Source organism: Chenopodium album, chromosome 5 (assembly GCF_948465745.1).
Source record: "Chenopodium album chromosome 5, dcCheAlbu1.1, whole genome shotgun sequence".
Lineage (NCBI taxonomy): Eukaryota > Viridiplantae > Streptophyta > Magnoliopsida > Caryophyllales > Amaranthaceae > Chenopodium > Chenopodium album.
Window position 1 is genome coordinate 68,904,942 of NC_137838.1, and position 23,449 is coordinate 68,928,390.

Genomic DNA, 23,449 nt, shown 5'->3' on the forward strand with positions numbered 1-23,449 from the left:
TCCCATCCACTCGCGCCAACCCTTCACGGTTAGGCTTCCGCGTGGTGCATCTTGACAATTAACCATGGACCCTCTATTGACTAACCCATATCCCGAACTTTAGAGAACTAGAGCCATGGTTAGGTTGCAAACTCATTGCATCATATCGTGCCTACTTGACTAATTGTGCATTATTTGTTGCGCATATACTATGTTTTTCTTAACCGTTTGCTTGACTTGTGTTAAGATTAAATGAATTAATGACTTAAAGAACTTTACCTAATTAATTAGTTAATTAATTAATTTGAGTAAATAAAGTCTAATATTTTAATCAGAGTTGACCTAGTACGACTTTAGGCATACCCTTGTTGATTAATAACACCGAAAATAGTCTCAGATTGAAGCTCCAGTAATAGCGCCAAAGTCTGGACTGTAGCGCCACTCTGTGGAGTTTGGCGCCTGGAGACAGCTCTGTCGTCTGGCGCTGCACTACAAAGAAAGGCGCCAGTCCTGTCGTTTTGACGACATGTCGGATTATTGATTGAGTCATCACCTAGTGTCTAATTAACCAGTTTGCTATTTAATTCGGTTAAATTTCGCTGTCAATAACACTTTGTTAAGTCATTAATTGAGTCTAGGCACTAAGTCCCATGGTCTTACACAAGAGTCCAAACATGTCACTTACACCCAACGCACACACCAATACATACACTTTGACCATGTCTAAGAGAGTCTTGTATGCGCGTTTTTTCCGTCATTTTTTTTAGGGGGGTAAGTCGGATATTAATCCTCCAATTTAAAAACTATACTTAGTTCCCTAAAAACATATACATTATTTTTGCCAAAAATATGCACCTATTTTTCATTTTGCCTCTTTAAAACTGTAAAGTCAAGGTCGATTTGAGTCAAGTAATTAAAACGCAAAATGGTTTAAATTACAGCGCGTGGTCAAGAAAGGAAGGACGGTTAATCAAGGACAACCTTTTCGTACAAGTCCAACTTTTAGATAAACCCATAGCTCGTAAGAGGAAAGCTAGGACAGTAATGGCAACATAAGAAGAAGTCAATGATCTTAGGAACCAACTGGTTACCGTGACTGAGGCACTGAAGCTTCTCACACTTAAGATCGATGATCCCGTGAAACAACAACAGATGGACCTCATGCAAGAGAGTTTAAGCAAGCTATCTAGCGACTACAAGTTTCAAGGGATTAGTTCACAAGGGGTCTCGGTGGACAAAGATCTTCTTCCGCAGAAGTTCAATGCCAACGACATCCCGAAATTCAAAGCAACCGAGAACCCTTATTTTCATTTAAGAGCCTTCGAGACAATAATGAGTATTAAGGGTATCGATAAGAAGGTTTTCCCCTCTATGTTCTTACTATCTCTCAAGACTGTTTGCCAACAATGGTTCTTTTCTCTCGAGAAAGAAAAGACCTCTACCTGGGAGTCCATAGCAAACGCTTTTGTTGATAGATAAAAATGCAACATTCAAGTTGAAACTGACCATAGGGAACTTGAAATCCTCAAGCAGAAGGAAAACGAAGGCTTTACCTCCTTCTTTAACAAATGGAGAGAAACCTCAGCTAAGATGATCGAGGTGCTGAGTGAAAAAGAGTTTGTAAGGTTATTCATCAAAAACCTTCAAGAAAAATACTCCAAGCATCTCAAGTACCAAAATAATCTCCATACCTTCAAGGCCGTCTATGACATTGGAATCAATATTGAAGACGACCTGGCTAAGTTAAAAGTTGCCAACAATAACTCCAACAGTGGCTGGAAAGGAAAGAAGAACGACAATCCTTCTTCTTCCAAAACCACCCACTCAAACAACGTTAGCACTTTTAACCTAGGCGAAGTCCTTGCTATGAATAATCAAGGACAAAAGAAACCATTTAGGAGGAACTTTACTTTTATTGGCATGAGTTATGACATCGTATTTGATCGATTAAATGCAAAAGGTCTTATAACTCTTATTGGACCATTTGGGGACCCACCAGTCGAAAAGAGGTCGGCTAATTGGAACCCCAATGCACACTGCAAGTATCACCAGGGTAGGGGCCATCTCACCGAAAACTGTTAGAAGCTTAAGGAAGCTATCCAAGACTTAATCGACAACAACAAGCTGTCGTTGCCCCCTGCTAGTAAGAAGCCAAGTATTGATAATGCACCCCTCGCTCATGCCTTGGCTATCTCTGATGAGGAAAACGAGGTTGACCCCCCGTCTCTCATTAAACCTGTCAAAGAAATCTATGCCATCGAAGAAGAGGAAGAGATCTTTTTCGACGACATGGATAGCCTTCCAGAACCGGCAAGTAAAGAGGACATAAAATCGCTCACATTGTCCATGATGGAAGGATCGCATTTGCTACGTGAAACTCTCAAGGCTATAAAGGAACTTCAGAAGAAATATGACGAGGTTCCACTCCCGAAAGATGAACCTAAGAGAGAATTCACACCCATGGGAACGACTTATGAGGCAAAGCGTTTTCCTCTACAAGTCACCGAAAAGCCCAAGAAGAGTAATAGACTCTACACTCCAATTGGGATCCCATATGTACAAATGTTCGAAATGCTCTCCGAGAGTGGCGAGATCAAACCTCTCGAACCGAGACCATTCGAATCGTTGAAAAGGACAGATAGATACTATTGCCAGTATCATCAATCAGGGGTCACACCATCGAAAACTGTTTAAAATTCAAGGATTTAATTCAGAAAATGATTAATGAAAAGAAACTAGTCCAAGTTCCACAAGAAGAGGATGCAAATATTAATGGAGTTTGGGACAGTGATGAAGAAGACGTCTACTTAAAAGACATAGTAGGATCTCCACCTTCCGTGTCATACGCCATGGATGACTTTTGGGCTGAAGAAGACTCATCGATAGACGTCCTCACAAGATCCGGGAGAATGCAACCTCCCGTTTCAACACAACCCATGCCAACCACACAGCAAGTTCCCATACCTATCATTGAAGACAATGATATCGTCAAGCAGTTTAAGAAAACAAAAGTTGAAATGAACGTATGGAAACTTTTGGTGACATCCCGAGAACATAGGTTGGCTGTAATGATTGCCTTGGAGAAAATAGGGATAGATTCTGACACCACTCCTGAGGGGTTGGCTAACTTCCTCACGAGTGATCTTCCTAGTCCAATCAATTTGATCACCTTTTCTGACAAGGATTTACCTCCAGAAGGTGACAAACATTACAAGGCATTAAACCTCACGGTAGTTTGCAAGAGAATGAATGTCCCTATGACTCTTGTAGACAATGGATCGGCCATCAACGTCTGTCCACTTAGAACTGCGAGGATGCTAGGCATAAGGGATGAAGATTTAACTCCGTCTACGCAAGGAATAAGAGCCTACGACAACACTCGTCGTCAAGCTCTTGGTAAAATTACCATGAATGTAACGGCGGGAACGATAGAACATGCTACTACTTTCCAAGTAGTAGAAATTAAAGCTTCATTCAATCTATTGTTGGGACGCCCTTGGCTTCATGACCTAAAGGCCATCCCCTCATCTCTACACCAACAAGTAAAAGCCATAGTTGGGGGAATTCCTATCACCATCGATGCTTCACCTATGAGGATCAAGTCCATAGAAAACCCAATAATTAACGTGGAGCACGATGAGGATGATGAAGATTTATGGGGCTTTAACGAAGAGGTCTCCTTAATCCAGGAAGATGAAAGGACCCCTCTTTGCTATGACCCCCATTCCAAGATGATTGTAAATGTTATTCTGAAGAAACAAGGACATTTTCCTGGGATGACCCTAGGAAAGAAGAAGGGAATAGCAAAATTGCTGGAGTCACCTGGCCTCCCTAAGTTAGACACTTTCGGACTTGGTTTCAAATTGACTCGGAAAGATCTTAAGTGAGCCCGGGAAAAATCAAAGGCACGTAGGGACGCTCTCACTCAAAAGAAAGCAATCCCAATGGATCAGTACCCTCTTACACTTAATGGTCAATTTATAAAAGAAGGAGAGGACTATCCATGCCATGAATTTCCCGAGCCATTTGTTGTAAACGGCATAAGGCAACCGGGATTTGAGATTTTCTTGAATTGTTATTTCACAGATGAAATCCCAACTCCTGTCCATAAGGAGAAAGCACCCCCATGCTTTGACTTTAACGTCATGGGATTATTATTTGGGCGAGAAAAGAATGAGCCAACTTACAAAGAGGATAACTCCTCGCTCATTCAAACAGTCCTACAAAGCGAAAGCTTCGATCCCTCGAAACTAATCACTCCAGCAGAAGGATCACTACAAGGGTGGCGCAAGACCGTCAAGGTGACTACGCCAAGTGGAAGAAAGATATCTATCAAGACAGGGCAAGGACCAATGTTCGAAGAGTCGTCTGAGTCAGAGTCTGAGTCGGAGTCTCTCCCTATAGAGTCATCTAGGTCTTTAGTAGTAGCACCTCCCCTCTCTATCTCTTCTCCTAGAATAGTTAGTGATCAAGTCCCTGAGGACATATCACTCTTTGATGTAATGATCTCAGAGTACAATAATATTTCTTCTTCTCCTTATTTCTTGCGTTCTTCTCTAACCCAAGATGACGAGCATTGCTTAACTAACAATGAAAAAGATAAAGAACTTATTAAAGCAATGGAAACACTCGAAAAGAAAACACCGGTAATTGAAGAAACTGAGACGGTTGATATCTCAAATGATTCAACCAATAAAAGAGAAGTTAAAATCGGACTAACACTTAACGAACAAGAAAGAACCGATTTAATTAACTTACTTAAAGAATTTATCGATGTATTTGCTTGGTCATACGAAGATATGCCAGGCATTAATAGAGAAATAGCTCAACACACTATACCACTAATTCCAGGAATGATACCTGTAAAACAAAAGTTACGTCGAATGAAACCCGACGTAGCTCTTAAAATAAAAGAAGAGGTCCAAAAACAAATAACTGCAGGTTTCATCAAGGTATCTAAATACCCTGAATGGGTCGCTAACGTCGTCCCAGTTCCGAAAAAAGATGGAAGGGTAAGAATGTGTGTCGACTATCGAGATCTAAATAAGGCAAGTCCAAAGGACGACTTCCCTTTACCACACATCGACATTCTAGTAGATAACACGACAAATCACGCGCTTCTCTCGTTCATGGAAGGATACGCAGGCTACAATCAGATTCTCATGGCAGAAGAAGACATGAAGAAAACAACTTTCATAACACTATGGGGCACTTACTGCTACACGGTAATGCCATTCGGGTTGAAAAACGGGGGTGCTACTTACCAACGTGCAACAACTGCCTTACTCCATGACATGATGCATAAAGAAGTCGAAGTATATGTCGACGACATGATTGTGAAATCAAAAGACCGTCCAGGCCATCTAGTAGCCTTAAGGAAATTTTTCGAAAGGCTAAGAAAATACAACATGAGGTTGAACCCATCTAAGTGTGCTTTTGGAGTCACCTCAGGCAAGCTTTTGGGTTATGTCATAAGTCTAGAGGAATAGAGATAGACCCAACCAAGATCAAAGCAATCATGTCAATGCCATCGCCCAAAACCGAGAAACAGATTCGAGGATTTATTGGCCGGTTGCAATACATAAGTAGGTTCATATCAAAACTGACGACAATATGTGAACCAATCTTCAAAAAGCTTAGAAAGAATGTACCAGTGATATGGGATGACGAGTGTCAAAAAGCCTTTGAAAATATCAAAGCCTATCCCGCGAATCCTCCCGTATTAGCACCAGCACTTCCTGGAATACCTCTTAGGTTGTATTTAACAGTTACCAAAGAGACAATGGGAGCTATGCAAGCACAAGAAGTAGAAGGCAAAGAAAACGCAATCTACTATCTAAGTAAGAAGATGCTCGAATATGAAGCACGCTATACACCACTTGAGAAGTTGTGCCTCGCCTTGGTGTGGGCCACAACCAAGCTAAGACATTACATGCTAGTGCATACCGTCTTTGTAGTCTCCCGTTTAGATCCACTCAAATATCTATTCGAGAAATCTACACTCAATGGACGCATTTCAAGATGGATAGTCAATTTAGCTCAGTTTGATGTAAGGTTTATGTCGCAAAAGGCTATCAAAGGATCTGTGGTGTCAGACTTTCTAGCGGACTTTTCAATAGAAGACTCGACGCCGATACAAGACAAAGAATTTCCAGATGAAGACTTAATGGTCACTGAAGATGATACTTGGACCTTGTACTTTGACGGAGCCTCAAACCAAAAAGGATGTGGCGTTGGAGTATTACTAGTGTCACCTAAAGAAGAGCATGTTCCAATCTCCATAAAGCTTGATTTCAACGTTACCAACAACGCTGCTGAATATGAAGCATGCGTGGTAGGCCTTGAAACAGCTTTGGCATTGGGAGTAAAAAATTTAAGGATATTCGGAGACTCTTCATTAATCATCATCAAATATCTAAAAGGTGGAAAGTAAGGAGTGAAAGTCTAGCCCCTTACCAAACCTATCTGGAAACTCTTACTAATCAGTTAGGGAAGGTAGAATACACATATCTACCTAGGGAAGAAAATCAATTTACTGATGCCTTGGCAAGACTAGCCTCGATGGTTAGGATTCCCACGGAAATCGAGCAAATGCCTTTAACTATAGAAAAAAGGCACAAACTAGCATACATCCAGGCTATAGAAGATGACGAAGTAGTCCAAGACAAAGAAGAAGAAGAAGAAGAAGAAGAAGAAGAAGAACTGTGATACACGGATATACTCAATTATGTCACCAAAGGAGAATACCCTCCCCATGCTAACAAAAGAGCAAAACGAGCCTTAAGACTCTTGGCTTCCCAATATGTACTCATAGACAGCGAGCTACATAAAAGGGTACCTAAGGGTCGACCTCTCTTATGTGTAGGAAAAAAGGATGCACAAAGAGCAATGAGGATAGTCCACGAAGGAATTTGTGGCACTCACATAAATGGCAAAATGTTAGTCCAAAAGATAATGCGAGAAGGATATTATTGGACTACAATGAATAGGGATTGCCATCAATATGTAAAAAGATGCCCTAGTGCCAAATCTATGCCAATTTACAACATGTTCCTCCATCCTTACTCTACACCTACACGTTACCATGGCCATTCTCTACATGGGGAATCGACATCATCGGCAAAATCACTCCCCTAGGAACAGGAGGCCATGAATATATCTTAGTGGCAATTGATTACTTCACAAAGTGGGTCGAAGCGCAATCATACGCTAAACTCACTGCAAAACATGTAGCACTCTTTATCGAGAGAAATATTATTTGTCGATACGGAGTCCCACATGAAATGATAAGTGACAATGGGACTCACTTTCAAGCCGAATGTGAAGAATTGCTATAAAAATATGGCATTCAACATCATCATTCTTCCCCTTATAGGCCTCAAGCAAATGGAGCAGTCGAGGCAGCTAATAAAAATCTAAAAACTATCATCGAGAAAATGACAGAAAATTAAAAGGATTGGCCTGACAAACTTCACTCTGCATTGTGGGGTTACCGCACGTCAATTCGCACATCAACAGGGAATACGCCATTTTCCTTGGTATATGGAATGGATGCTGTACAACCTGTCGAACTAGAAATTCCATCTCTACGCATCGCGTTAGAGAGCAAACTCGATGAGGTTGAATGGACTATGGCAAGATATGAAGAATTAATTCTACTCGATGAAAGACGACTAAAAGCTCTGCATCACACTCAGTGTTATCAAACTCGTATGGCTAGGCATTTTAATAAGAAGGTCAAGACAAGAAACATCAAAGTAGGAGACTTGGTGTTAAAAGCATTAAGGAAAAATGTTTTAGATCCAAGGGGAAAATTTAGACCTAACTGGTCTGGACCCTACATTGTCAAAACAATCCTGTCAGGAGGCGCAGCAAAATTAACTGATATGGATGGCAATGAGTTCTCGAACATGACAAATCTTGACCAACTTAAGAAATACTACCCATAATTACTTGAGTAGGATACTCAAGAGAGCTAAGTTTGGCCTGATTCCTTAAGAAATGATACGTAGGCGACCCTTTACGGGTGCGGCCACTTTATTTTTTAAAAAAAATCACGCATCTAAGAAATAATTAAAAATTCGGCAGAAGATCGACGGAACATCGGCGTCACAAAAAGCACTCTGGCGCCAGCCGATGACCATCAGCGCCCGACGACGGCGTCCATCGCCTGACGCCAGAATGCCGCGGCCGACGCCAGTCTCAAAATCGTGGCGCCAATTCACAGTTAAATTCTAGGAACATTTCGGTTTTTTTCGGAAAATTTTCGACTTCCGTACTCGAAAAATTTCTGGAAAATTAATTTTTTTTCGGTTTTCATTGCTTTAATAAAATAAATTTAAAATAAATAATTTAATTAAAATTTGAAATTTCATCAATAAAATAAATTACATTATTGATGGAATTTAAATAAAGCTTTAAATAAATTAACTTTAAATAAAAAAAAATAAACTAAGTCTAATAATTGGAAATTAAGCAATGCTCTTAATCTTCTTTCTCTTTCTTAGCCCTCTTCCAATGTTTGTCTGCTTCCTCCTCCTCATCCATAACCTTAGCTAGTAGGCATCCTTTAGAGGACCTACATTTAATCTTGGAGTAGATAGTTTCCTTTTCAGCTAGGACTCCATGCTTCTTTTCTACCCAAGCTTTCTTCTCTATGGTGTCAGCTTTCTTTTTTCCCTTATCTTTTGTAGTACTTTTCTTCCTAGGCATTGTAGGTGTTTTGAACTCAATTCTTTCACCTAAGCGTTCCTTAACAGGAATCACCTTGTCACCTAGACGACTCTACACATCAGTTTTGCTCTGATTTTTCTTCAAGTCCTTTGAGGGTTTCTTCAAAAGCCACTTTTTCACATCATTGGGCAAGGAAGGAGGAACCTTTTGGGTAATTACTTCCCATAAAGGTCTGGCGCTCCAATAAGAATCAAATTTGTCTACTTCCTGGGAGACAGGGAACTAGGGAGGACGAAGATCTCCGGAAGGAATAGTCTGAAGTAGGCCGTATTGTCTTTTTACCCTGCAGGGATAGTAATAAGTCATACGGGACAAGCTTGGAAGACGGCATAATGGTTGCTTGTTGACACCAACCATCCTTTCTATTTTCCACCAAGGGATAACCCACTTGATGGCAAAATTGCGAGATTCGAAGACCCTCTTCCATTCGTGGCGCCCCATCTTAGAGAAGCGTTTCTTCCTCCTCACAAAGCAATTCGGAGTGTACTTCTCAATGTTGTCTGGAGGGCTAATCAAATCCAGTCTTTCCATTAGCCACATCTGTAAAAAATTGCAATGCAAATAAATTATTATTACTATACAAAAATATATTTTTGATTTTTGTAATTAAAAATATTATTTTTCTACCTGTAATAAAATTGGAGAGCCCCGAAAAGGTGCTTTTGGATTCCTCTTCAATTCATCTAGACTAATCATATTCTCTCCAACTATTAAAGGCATTGGATTTCTCCCTGATTCAATTTGTTTTAATACGGTGGTTATAATTGATTGACCCTCATTATTTTTACCACTAGTAAGAAAAAAATTGATTAAGCATACAAAATAAGAAAGCCCTTCTTCTATAAACATGAAAATATTCGGAGTAAGGTTTATCAAAATAATGGCGAGCAAATTCTTTCAAATTAACTATGTTACCATCTACTATTTTTGATAAATCCCTGTCTTTTAAATTGAAGAAGCGTTCAAAATCCTTATAATAATATGCATATATTCCAGGGATTACTACAAGATCTATTGCAGGGAAACCTAAAATAGCACCAAATTCTTCCGGCAAAGGGCTAATTTCATCATACCCTATTCTAAAGCAATGAGTATATACATCCCAATATTCTAGAGCGGTATGAATAAAATCTGAGTCAAGATCTACCCCTTTGATACCATAAATACCCCCCAAGTTAAACACATCTAATTCTTTTCTTTCTTTGGCATTAAGAGACCGACACCATTCATGGGTGTAGTTGGTGAAAGTCTTGGTGACTAGAGACATGATATTATTTTTTCTAAAGCTAAGAAATATTTTAGTTGCTGAAATTATGAAGAGAATCGGCTGGGCAGGGGGCTATTTATGCACGAAATCAGAGCAGTTTTAATCTGGGAAGGATACGGAATCGACGCCCTTTAGCGACAGACGCTACTATTGGCGCCTGACGCCAGAGCTTGGCGCCTGGCGCTACACCAAAACGTGTGGCGCCAGCTGGCGCCAATTTGCCTCATCGTACGCGCTTTCTAGAAACCGCGTTTTTAACTTAATCCGAGTCTGCTAATGACTTTACGACTTCCTTATCTTTTTCTAAATATTCATTTATTTTTTTTTTAATTAATATAGCTATTATATTAATTATATTTTTTTTTTGGATTTTATTTAGACTAAATTCCAAGTTTTTATAAATCCAATATTTTATTTGACTTTTCCTTTTTTCATTTTTTTTCTTTTTGGGGGAGAAAGTCGGATACCCTCCATCAATAATAAAAATGACGGAATTTTTGCGCAAAATTATTTGTCACACTTCTTTGCACACACAAACATGCACATAATAATAATAATAATAATAATAATAATAATAATAATAATAATAATAATAATAATAATAATAATAATAATAATAATAATAATAATAATAAATGAAAAAACGTGAGAAATAAAATAAACTCATAATCGTATATATATACAAAATATGTCTAAAAATTGAGTCTAACTAAAAGGCAAAGTTCTATACAAAGTCAAATAAATAAATAAAAAGCACAGGAACAAACTTCGGCGCCGGGGGACGTAAACCCATCATCGCATAAAACTCCGTTGTACGAGGAGTAACCTCTCCACCAGCTCCGGCTCCAGCTCCAGCATCAGCTCTAGTCTCCGCATGAGGAGGAAAGCTCAGCGTAGGACCTGTCCACCCGAGATCAACCTGAGGCTGAGGCTGCGGAGGCTGCTGCGATGACGAGCCAACCTCGTACATCCCACCACCTCTAGGAGCCGAGGTAGCCTCTCCTTGGCCTACCGGCGCAGCATGTGCACCCTCAGAGGAAGAACTTGAGCCCTCTACCGCCTCGGTACGGGCAGCCTCAGAGCGACCGCCCCTACCTCCCGGAGTAGTATGGCGACGTCTCGAGCTAGACCTCGCCGGATCCCTCCGCACCTCAGATCTCGTGCGGGTACGAGAATGAATGGGCTGACCCTGCAAAAAGAGGTTAAAATCAGAAACATGCAAAATCGAAGCGGTAATGCAAAACATATAAAGGAAGACTACCTCCTGAACGGCGTCGTCTCGACGGCAGGTAGCCACGTTCGTCATCCGGACAAGCTGGCTCCGGAAGGCATCTATGCATCGTGCCATCGCCGAAACCACCTCGCGCGAGAACTGTCAAAGAAATAAGTCAGTAAACATGCATAATATATATGGACAAAAGTTACAAATAAACAAGCTTGCCCGATTCTGGTGGCGAGGAATCGACCGCTCTACGAAGCGCTCGTCCTCAGGAGCCGGAGGAATCATCTCCTCAATCGGCCCATATGTCCCCTGGTAATGGATAGACATACGGGGTTGCACGAACTCAGCAACATCGTCTTGACAAGGCAAAAAAAAGCATCACTTGGGGGCTACTTAATGAAAGATAAAAGCTGAAAAATCGTACCGCCACATCCTCAGCCGGTACAGGAACTGGAGATAACAACGGCAGTAGCTCCTCCGCATAACATCGCCCTGGGATCGTGTAAGATCGCCAAGGGGTACCAGCTCCCTCTGACATGCTCAACAACCTCGCGGCGTTAAACATGTGACGTGGTGGAGGAGCAGGAACGACAAAGGTATCGGAGGAATGCTGAATAGCAACCCTCTCTCAAGATACGCGACCGCTCCATAGGTCCCTAAGAAATAGCGACGCTCAGCAGAATACTGTGCGGCTAACCCAGGGACTGCTAGGTCGTCCCACGGTCGGTTCAGCACCTCAGACTCCTACAAAGAACGTCAGTCAAGCAAGAATCTATCTAAAACATCTCAAAATGTCAAAAGACTAGAATCATACCGAGATGATCCAATCTCAGACATATGTAGTGGACATCCCTACACGGCGGCTTCCCCAAGAAGCACTAACTAAAAACCTGCGCGGCGACGGTCTCGCCGGCGCAGCAGAAGGGAAGTACTCGTAGAACCAGATCTACAAGAAGCTAAAGTTATAAATAAATGTTAACTAAAATGTAGAGCTAAACTTTATAGGGAATAAGGTTTACCTCTACGACCCTCCAAAAGCTGGACAAAGCAACATTCATCCCAAAGGACCGATGTCGACACGAGTCCCTCAGCGCTCGAATGAAATCAGCATAGGCCAAGCTGGCCCAGTCATAAGTCCCGATCTAGTGTAAATCGCGAACGGCAAGAAGGTAGTAAAGCAGCGCCCTACTACCCTTGTCAGGGGAGAACGTCCTTGACAACAAAATAAGTGCAAAGATGCGCACCCGCTGCTCTCGGGTGGTCGCACCATCGTCCAAAGCCGCTGCTAGAGTCGAGCGGCAAATTCTCCTAGCGCTGAACTGAGACGACTCTACTTCAGCTCGAGCCTGAATAGCAATCGGACCCAACAACTCCTCGACCTTAGGGGAAAAGACGTCGATCCCGCTGTCGAACGGTAGTGGCACGGAACTAAACTCCATTCTTGTGATGAGACTAAAGTCGGTAGGAGTGACCGTCATCTCACCCTAGGGAAAGTGGAAAGTGTTGGTGGTGTCCCAAAAGAACTCCACCAGAGCACGAACTACATGGTGACCCCCGCTAGAGGCAACCATTGCCTCGGAGGTCTCGTAGAGCGCAGTAAGACCGCAAGACTCCCATAGAAGTCTCGTCTGATCGTCTCTGGCGATGTGCATCTTATACAGATCGCCCAAGCCGTCACAGCCGGAACCATGACAGCGCGTCCTCCTAACAATGATGTCCCGTCTCACCCTCTCAGAAATGTGGTGGACGGGAGAAAAGTACAAGGTCCGCTCATCCCACTCGGGGAGTCGACCAAGCGAAGTGGACGGCTCGGCATCGTCCTCCACGGGCTCATGCTCCCGTCGAACGTCTCGGGATCGTGAACCGGAACCTCGCTGTCTAGCCATGCTACATTGTGCAGAATTATCATAAATTAAGATTCTATAGTATCTAAGGTTCGCCTAGCCGCATGATACTATGTTCGCAAAAAACAGAGTACATAGTACTAAAACAGAGCACAAATTCAAATTGAGCATAACGGAATTTTTCAAGCAATCAAACAATTTCTTGCAATACTATAGTAATTATTGTGACAAATTGGACAAGAATTTCTAGCAAAAACATCAATAACGAGCCACATTGTATTCCCGACCTTAAGAGGTTCAACAATGGCATTTGTTCATTTCTTCACCAAATTGAGTCAAACAAGTCTCAAATTAATCCCAAGGAAATATATAAACATAATAAAGAAATTTCATGGAATAAAATTTGATAAACAAAGAGAATTAAGCGTTCTAAGTTTCGAATTTTCATGAAAATCGAGAATAAACACGTGCAAAATTCATAAAAACCGGTGTGAGTTTGAATAAAACTTACATAGATCGGGAAAATGGATGGAATAAGCTTTGATTTGCAACAAATTTGAGCGAATTTGGTTGAGAAACGAGCAAGAACGAAGCAAATGAAGTTCTGGAAATTTTCGAAGCCGAAATACGAAGAGCAGCAGCGAAAATGAAGAAGAGAATGGTATTTAAGGAAAACCCGACTCTAGCGCCAAGCTCCAGGCCTTGGCGTCAGCAGATAGTCTTGGCGTCTGGCGCTAGCTCCAGCGTCAAGCGCTACAGCCAGTTATATGGCGCTGACGTTATTTCAGCGGCGCCAGAACATTCAGCCACTCAGTACGGTTGATTCTAACCGTTTGCAATATATTTTGGGTTCCTTGGTATGCTAATTAGCCCCTCTAAGCAATTTGACACGATTTTTTAGTAATCGGCTTGATTACACAAAGTGATCGACCTGATTAAAGATCAACTTAGCTTAAAGCGCCTAAGCATTGGCTCATCGCAAAAGGAACCGACATACTGGTTCATTCGGAAAGGCACCAACGTATTGGTTCATTCATTCAGCAAAAGGCACCGACATACAGGTTCAAGAAGTGAAGCGCCGACGTACAGGCATAGCGGAAGCAAAGTTCAAGCGAACTTTTAAAGATCGACAAGCGGAGATCTTCGGTAATTTCCTTTGGAAAATTATCGCAACAAATGAGGATACCTTCAAGCGAAGATATCTTTGGCGGCGTTCCCTAGATTGTGGAGAGTTGTCAAAACAGCGAAGCAGCAGCAAATCGGTTACTTTCAGAGACGTGTGCTCGACGGTGCAAGATACGCGTTTCATAACTTTTTTATCTGTTTAACTAACGCTAGTTTACAGGTATCAGCGTTACAAGAGTGACTTAGGATCGCAAAACGTTCTGAATCATTCTCCGTCCCTATCGATACTTTGACTTTTGTTTTCGAAACTTGCGTTTCTCCAAACTCAGTCAAAGTGAGGGCTTCTGTAGACACCCATTTGTGTCTCCCCCAAACCAAACCCAGTGATGAGTACCTTTCACGTCAAATCATAATCAAATGAAGTGAAAGTGTGGAAAGTTTAGTGTTGCGGATAGTTTTAATTTCTTTTCTCTTCAATTCTCTCTGTTTTTTAAAACCTATTTTAAGAAAACATCCAATCCAGTTTGGTTGGTCCATGATATGGGTGCAATAATAAGGTAGTTGGATAGGGCTTGAAAAGAGCTTTCCAATGATATATTATAAGCCCAATTCCGATGAATATTGAGGAAGTTATGGCCAAATTACTGAACTAGGCCTGGTTTGAGCCTTATATGCGGCCCAATGATCTAGAGGAGGGCCTAATATGGATTTATCATTCCTAATGCAATTAGGAATGGTTTTAGTCTTTTAGATTCTTCTAGAAGGTTCTTTTCATTCCTAATTCAATTAGCATTGATAAATTGACTTTTGTTGACTTTTTAGAGTTTTAATCAGAATCAAAGAACATTTTTGAGGAAAATACAATTTTATCCTCCTGTACGACAATTTTTATCTGATTTTAAGAAAATGCGTGAATTTCTAAGTCAGCGCCAAACGCCATCTATAGCGCCTGGCGCTAGCCTTAGCGCTTGGCGCTAAGGTCAGCGTTTGGCGCTAACCTGGCTTTTTGCGTCAGAACTCTGTTTTTGATGTTTTATCTTTTTGGATGATTTTCTCTATAAATAGTCTCCTAAAAAATCCGTTTTCATTCACCAATTCTCAATTTTCACCAACTCTCATCAAGATTTTCTTGATTACTCTCTCTCTCTTTTCTAAACTAGCCTTCTCTCAAATATTAAAATTCCGCATTCATTAAATTTAGAAACACCTAGCCATATTCGAAGTTGCCTTCGCCCTAGACGTGAAAGGTTTAATTTCTGAGGGTTTGGTCCTAAATCTTTATTTCAATTATTTAATTTAATTGTTTGATTTTATTATTTTCCTTGAAGTTACTAACGTGTGTATTTTGTTATTAGAAAGAGGTACGAGGCATCCAAGTAAGTACTTTAATTGATTTATTGTTATTATGATGTAGAAATCATGTCTAGATTGTTGTTATGATTCCTAGTGTCATGGTGTTTTCACTACAAGAAAATGACCTTTTAGTAGCGATTATTTTAACCTTTAGTATCATTTGTAATTGCAACAAAAAGCTTTCCCAACAAATGGTCATTCGATACAATATCCCCCGTTGCCTTAGCCTGTGGTAGTGGTTTTCAATATCGCTGGGGTTGGCCTCAATAATCGATACGAAAAACTACATCCAATCAAGGTGATTATTGTAGCGATTACAATCGCTACAAATGTTTAACTCATTTTCTTCAAAAAAAAAAAAAACATGCGTATGATCTTTACAAGATTCGAACATGCAACCTCAAACTCTTATATTAAATGTTTCACCAATAAGCTATGACATATTTTATGTATTCTTTGTCAAACAATATTTATATATCTAGTGTTGAAAAGGCTTTTCGTATCGATTTTTAGGATTTAGTGGCGATTGTAAATGATACGATTTCTCAAAATTATATAAATGTGTAAAAATAGTGCGGATATGTATTACTATGTTTTCCGTATCGATTTTATATGGGAAAACCATGGTGATTGTAAAATGATACGACTTCCTTAATTATTTCAAAAACATACTTGTATATTGTAGCGAATGTACAATCGCCACGAAATAATCGCTACGAAAAGACATTTTTCTTGTAGTGTTTGATTTTCCTACTATCATGTTTAGGGTAACAACTATAATTTCTATTATCAAATATGACAATTGTGTTTCTTGCGATGCTTCTTATGTTCTTCCGAATATTCGTGATAGTATCTTGTTAGGGTTAAAGCTTTGATCTTTATTGCTTAGTGACATGCTAGGGTTTGTTATTAATCTTGTTAATATCATGCCTAGGATCTTGCTATTATTTTACTTTATTTTTAACATGAACATGATTATGTTAATTATGATTAATTTTATTATTTTAATTATGATTTTAATTGTTATAGTTTATGATCATGATTATTATTTTTACGATTATTAATTTATGATGATTATTATGTTGCTTGATATTTATTGTTATTGCTTGATCACACCTTTTATGCATGTTTAAAGGGAATTTGTACTTGTAATCACGCTTAATAAGATAATTAATAATCTTATTTAGGTTTAATTTGATTATAATTCAAGTGATCACCAATAATAGTTTATTTGTGCATTAATATTCAACCAACATAGATAAACAGGTTTAGGGTAATCCTATTGACTGCATGTTAGTCAGAAAGCGCACATGAATACGATCAGATTAAAGTAGAGGTCTATTATTAGGACAGGTTCAATCTCTTTTTGGTTGGATTTGTACCTTCATCCGCGAACCCTATTTGGTTCAAGACCTTATGGAGTTGACGATCTCTTGGATCGTTAAGGGGTGTAACTTTCACCTCGTGAACGGTTTACAAGTTCCTAAAACTTGTTGGCGACTCTTTTGCTCTATCTTCTTTCCCTTTGGACGCCACCGTACTTTAGTGTATGATCATAGTGGCGGTTCAAGCTAGGGGATTAACGCTTGAAATATTCCCTACATCAGGCGATCAAAATCTCCGTATTTCGTCAATTCTCGCGCCCGGTCGGGCGAAAATTCTTGAATTTGAACCCTTAGTCTCGCGCCCGATCGGGCGGTACTTAACCCAGTCGGGCCCGAGACAACATTAGTACGGAGGTATTTTTTCCTCTTTTCTTCAAGTTTCAACCAACTCTTTTCCTTAAAACCTGTACAAAAACTCAATAAACTCATCAAACTCCCTCATCTCTCCTCTCACAAGAAAAAGAAAGAAAAACTAGTCTAAAAAGCAAGAAAATACGGGTTGCCTCCCGCAAAGCGCTGGTTTATCTAGGTCCCGCACGACCCTCTTACCAAGTATAAAAACTAGGACCCTTGGCCTACCACTTGGTCGGGTGGTTTCTCACCCGGTCGAGCGGTGTTTAGACCACGAAGCGGTTTCCTGACATGCCTCGTGGGACGCCAAATCCCCTTATCTAGTGGATCCTCCTTGATTTGAACTGGGGGTTCTTTGCTACTACACACTAGAGACCCCTTTTCGACTAATGGTTGCTTCAAATTATCACTAGATTGAGCAATTGCAACTCGATCTGGCGGAAAACTTACTGTAGGCTCAATTTCCACAACTTGCTTGTTTATTTCCACCTTCTCATCTTCAAAGCCAAGACTGACAGTGTAGAGGGCTCTTTCTATTGCATCAACTTCCTTTTTCCATTTGTCTATTTCATCTGTAGAAGATGCAACACAAGATACCGCCTCCAAGGGATATTTTACAAGAGCTTGGGGCTTGTTAGAATAATTATGAACCACATTAACACTAAAACACTTCTCCTTTGTCATGGGGCTTTTAGGGGTATTATTCATATTAAAAGTAATTTTATCGTCCCCTACTAATAGTGTCAATTTGCCACATTTCACATCTATAATTGCTCCTGCAGTGTTAAGGAATGGTCTACCCAAAATAATTGGGGTTTGCATATCCTCAGCCATATCAAGAACAACAAAATCAACAGGTATATAAAATTTACCTACTCTAACAAGAACATCCTCTAAAATACCTAAGGGGTATTTAAAAGAACGGTCGACCATTTGTAGAGTAATATTAGTAGCTTTTAATTTACCCATGTTTACCTTGGAACACACAGACAATGGCATGACTAACGCTAGCACCCAAATCACATAATGCATTACCAATCATTAGATTGCCAATATGACTAGGGATAGAAAAACTACCCAGATCTTTCAATTTAGGTGGGGATTTATTTTGAAGTACGACACTACATTCTGCAGTGAAAGCGACTGTCTCTACCTCACTAATAGACCTTTTTCTAGTCAATATTTCTTTCATGAATTTTGCATATGCAGGAATTTGTGTAATTAATTCAGTGAAGGGAACTGTTACCTGCAAATCTTTAACCATCTCCAGAAACTTACCAAACTGCTTATCCAAATTTGTGTTCAAGTGACGATTGGGGAATGAAAGTTTGATAACTGCTTTGGAGCATTACTGCTCTTATCTGAAGCTGCTACCTTCCCTAGAGTCGTACCCTGCAATGTATTATCAGAAATATTAGTACTACTCTTTAGCCCTGTAGGGCTATTAGCTACATTTTCAGGATTAATGGAATCAAGATTAGCATTATTCATTAAAACAAGTTCATCATCTCTGGGCATCGGGGGCCCTTCATAGTGTGAACCACTCCTTAGAGTAATTGCAAAAGCTTGATCCGTAGGCCTGGTTGGCTGTGCTGGCAGGGCTCCCTATTGACGGGCTTGTAGAGTAGCAGTAATCTGCGTAATTTTATTATCTATAATTTTATTATGTGCTATGATCGAATCAATTTGGGCATCTCTACTCTCCATGTGCTTCTGCATACTAGCCAGCAACGCTCTAATTTCTTCCAAAGCAGGGTCGGAAGATGAGGAGGGTTGTTGTGGTTTGTTCTTCTGGCCAGCATTAGGGTGGTAATATTTCTGTTGAGTTTGTTGTGGCGCCTGTGATTGTGTGGAGGTGGCGGATTTGGAATATTGGTGCTCCGGTAGGAAAGATATGGATGATTCCGGTACCCAGGATTAAAGGTGTTGGAGTATGGGTCATTCTGCCTATAAGCTTGAAAGGCATTGACTTGCTCCACGGAACTCCTGCGATCTTGCTCCTTATGACCTATAATTCCACAATCTTCATAGAAAGCCTCATTAGCATTATTATTAATTGCAGAAACATTAGCTACATTTGCAGTACTAAGATTATCTAATCTTTGGCAAATAGAGGTTAATTGAGCTTGTAAAAAGGATACAAAGTCGACACTATGTTTCCCTTTGTTAGCAAAGCCTCTGGGATTCCCATATTGGGAATTATGTATTGCCATATCTTCAATAACTTGACCTGCATCATCAACATTAAGGTTCATAAACCTCCCACTAGCTACAGAATCTAATATTATTCTAGATGAGTTTCCAATCCCATTTTAAAAGGCTTGGATCAACTGCCATTGTGCCGGATTATGGTGGGGGCATTCTCTCTATAGATCCTTGAACCTCTCCCAAGCCTCATATAGAGTTTCATCAGCCTCTTGGGAAAAGTTCTTCATAGCACTCCTTAGTACAGATGTTCTCTCTGTAGGTGTAGACACCCATTTGTGTCTCCCCAAAACCAAACCCAGTGATGAGTACCTTTCACGTCGAATCATAATCGAATGAAACGAAAGTGTGGAAAGGTCTAGTGTTGCGGAAAGTTTTAATTTCTTTTCTCTTCTTTCTGTTTTTGAAAACTTTATTTTAAGAAAACAGCCAATCCAGTTTGGTTGGTCCATGATATGGGTCCAATAGTAGTGTAGTTGGATGGGGCTTACAAAGACCTTTCCAATGATATATTATAAGCCCGATTCCGATGAATATTGAGGAAATTATGGCCAAATTACCAAACTGGGCCCGGTTTGAGCTTTATGTACGGCCCAATGATCCTTGGGAGGGCCTAATATGATTTATCTTTCCTAATGCAATTAGGAATGGTTTTAGTCTTCTAGAATCTTCTAGAAGGTTCTTTTCATTCCTAATTCAATTAGCATTGATAAGTTGACTTTGTTGACTTTTCAGAGTTTTAATCTAAATCGAATAGCATTTTCGAAGAAATTATATTATTTTATCCTTCAGTACGGTAAACTTATCGGAATTTTGAAAACGCGTTAAAATCAAGCTTGGCGTCCAACCCCAGGCCTTGGCGCCTGGAACCAGGCCTGGCGCTAGCCATTGGCGTCTGGCGCTAAGGCTGGTGCCTGGCGCCAGCTCTATTTCCTGAGCGTCAGACTCTGTTTTGTTAATTTATCTTTTTTGGCTGATTTTCTCTATAAATATCGTATTAAAAACTCCGTTTTCATTCACCAATCATCATCAATCATCATCTACATCTATTATTCACCATTCATTCACCAATTCTCCCTCATTCATCTTTCCTCTAAACTCTGCTTTTTTAATACAAAATTCCGCATTCGCAAGATCTAGAAACACCTAGCCATATTCGAAGTTGCCTTCGCCCTAGACGTGAAAGGTTTTAATTTCTGAGGGTTTGGTCCCAAATCTCTCTTTCAATTATTTAATTCGATTGTTTGTTTATTATTTTCCTTGAAGTTACTAACGTGTGTATTTTGTTATTAGAAAGAGATACGAGGCATCAAAGTAAGTACTTTAATGGTTTTAATTGACTTATGATGTAGAAATCATGTTTTAATTGTTATTATGATATTCCTAGTATCATGTCTAGGGTATTTTTTAATATTAAATATGATTGTTGCGATGCTTCCTATTCTCTTCCTAATATTTATGATTGTTAGTATCATGTTAGGGTTAAAGACTTGATTTTTATTGCTTAGTGACATGCTAGGGTTTGTTATTAATCTTGTAAGTATCATGCCCAAGATCTTGCTATTATTATGCTTTAATATTAACATGAACATGATTATTATTATAATTGTTATAAGTTATGATGATTATGAATATTATTATTATTTTGATGATGATTATTTTATTGTTATGATTATAATTATTATTCATGATATTGATTATTTATTGTGTTTCTTGATATTTATTTTTATTGCTTGATCACACCTTCTATGCATGTTTAAAGGGAATTTGTACTTGTAATCATGCTTAATAAGATAATTAATAATCTTGTTTAGGGCTAATTGTGATTATAATTCAAGTGATCGCCAATAATAGATTTATTTGTGCATTAATATTCAACCAACATAGATTAAACAGGTTTAGGGTTAATCCTATTGATTGCATGTTAATTAGAAAGCGCACATGAATACGAGCATAATAAAGTAGAGGCCTATTATTAAGGCAGGTTCAATCTCTTTTAGGTTGGATTTGTACCTTCATCCCCGAACCCTTATTTGGTTCTAGACCTTATGGAGTTGACGATCTCTTGGATCGTTAAGGGGTGTAACCTTCACCTCGTGAACGGATTACAAGTTCCTAAAAAACTTGTTGGCGACTCTTTTGCTCTATCTTCTTCCCTTTTGGACGCCACCGTACTTTAGTGTATGATCACAGTGGGGTTCAAGCTAGAGGATTTTTAAGGCTTGAAATTATTCCCTATAGTTTTTGGCGACTCCACTGGGGAGGATTTCTATTTTAATTCCTGAATTTGTTTCGGCAATGATTTAGAATGAGTGGATGAGACTCGAAAAGTTCTAAGTATTTCATGTGCGTAATTTTGATTAACATGATTGTCATATGCATAAAAAGGATCTCATTGGAAAGACCATCCGTAATGAGTCAAAAACATAGGATTTTACACGTAGGAAATTTGAGGAATGTCTTTCACAACTAGGACTGAAATAACATCGCGCGAAACTGGAAGATTTTATCGAGCACATAAAGCGGCTGAGGCATGTGGAATGTAGCGTCAGGGGCCAGAGCTTAGCGCCACACTTTTAGCCGTAACGCCAGACGCCAGTATTGGCGCTAGGCGCTACAGTTAAAAGTTGGCGCCGGTCTCTGATTGCTGGCGCCAATTTCACCTAATACCGAGCCAGAAATATGCGTTCTAATTTCGACCAGTTTTTCGTATTGTTTGCTCGATCCTACTTCCTGATTGAATTTTTTCTCACTTTTCTGAAACCCATATGTGTTCTACATATGGACATAACCCTCTGGGAATTCATGCTCCATCTACCCGATTGAACGCTCCGTGCAACAAAGGGTACATCCGAGATGTTGAATTCACCAAACCATGGAAGCGAGTTTTTTCTAAAGCTCGCGGTGTCCCATCCACTCGCGCCAACCCTTCACGGTTAGGCTTCCGCGAGGTGCATCCGGACAATTAACCATGGACCCTCTATTGACTAAACCATATCCCGAACTTTAGAGAACTAGAGCCATGGTTAGGTTGCAAACTCATTGCATCATATTGTGCCTACTTGACTAATTGTGCATTATTTGTTGTGCATATATATTCTATGTTTCTCTTAACCGTTTGTTGACTTGTGTTGAAATTAAATAAATTAATGACTTAAAGAACTTTGCCTAATTAATTAATTAATGAATTTTTTAATTTGAGTCAATAAAGTCCAATTTTTCTTTAATCGGAATTGACCTAGTACGACTTTAGGCATACCCCAGTTTACTAATAACACCGAAAACAGTCCCAGACCGAAGCTCCACTGTTGGCGCCAAGGTCTGAGCTGTAGCGCCACACTATGGTATGTAGCGCCTGACGACAGCTATGTTGTCTGGCGCCAACCTCCACAATGTGACGCCAGTCCTGTCGCTTGGCCGACAGTTCGGATTATTTGTCGAGTCATCACCCAAGGTCTAATTAATCAGTTTTCTGTTTAATTCGGTTAGTTTTGCTGTCAATAATGTTTATTTGAATCAATGATCGAGTTTAGGCACTAAGTCCCATGGTCTTACACAAGAGTCCAAGCATGTCACTTACACTCAATGCACACACCAATACACATACTTTGACCATGTTTAAGAGAGTCTTGCGTGCGCGTTTTTTTCGTCATTTTTTTTAGGGGGTAAGTCGGATATTAATCCTTCAACCTAAAAATATGCACCTTTTTTTCTTTTTCCTCTTTTTTCCTTAAAATAAACCATAAAGTCAAGTTGATTCGAGTCAAGTAATTAAAACGCAAAATGGTTTAATTTACAGCGCGTGGTCAGGAAAAGAAGGACGATTAATCAAAGATAACCTCTTCGTACAAGTCCAACTTTTCGACAAACCTATAGCTCGCAAGAGGAAAGAAAGGGTTATAATGGCAACTCAAAAAGAAGTCAATGATCTTAAGAACCAACTGGCTACTGTGACCAAGACACTGAAGCTTCTTGCACTTAGGAT

At 39.8% G+C, this 23,449-nt stretch overlaps 1 non-coding gene across 1 annotated transcript; it reads left to right on the forward strand.

Moving 5' to 3' along the window:
• Positions 1-19,602: 19,602 nt before the first annotated feature.
• Positions 19,603-19,709, forward strand: LOC145633312 (small nucleolar RNA R71). The gene has a single exon (XR_014112645.1). It is a non-coding gene; the product is annotated as a small nucleolar RNA R71 (small nucleolar RNA).
• Positions 19,710-23,449: the final 3,740 nt, after the last annotated feature.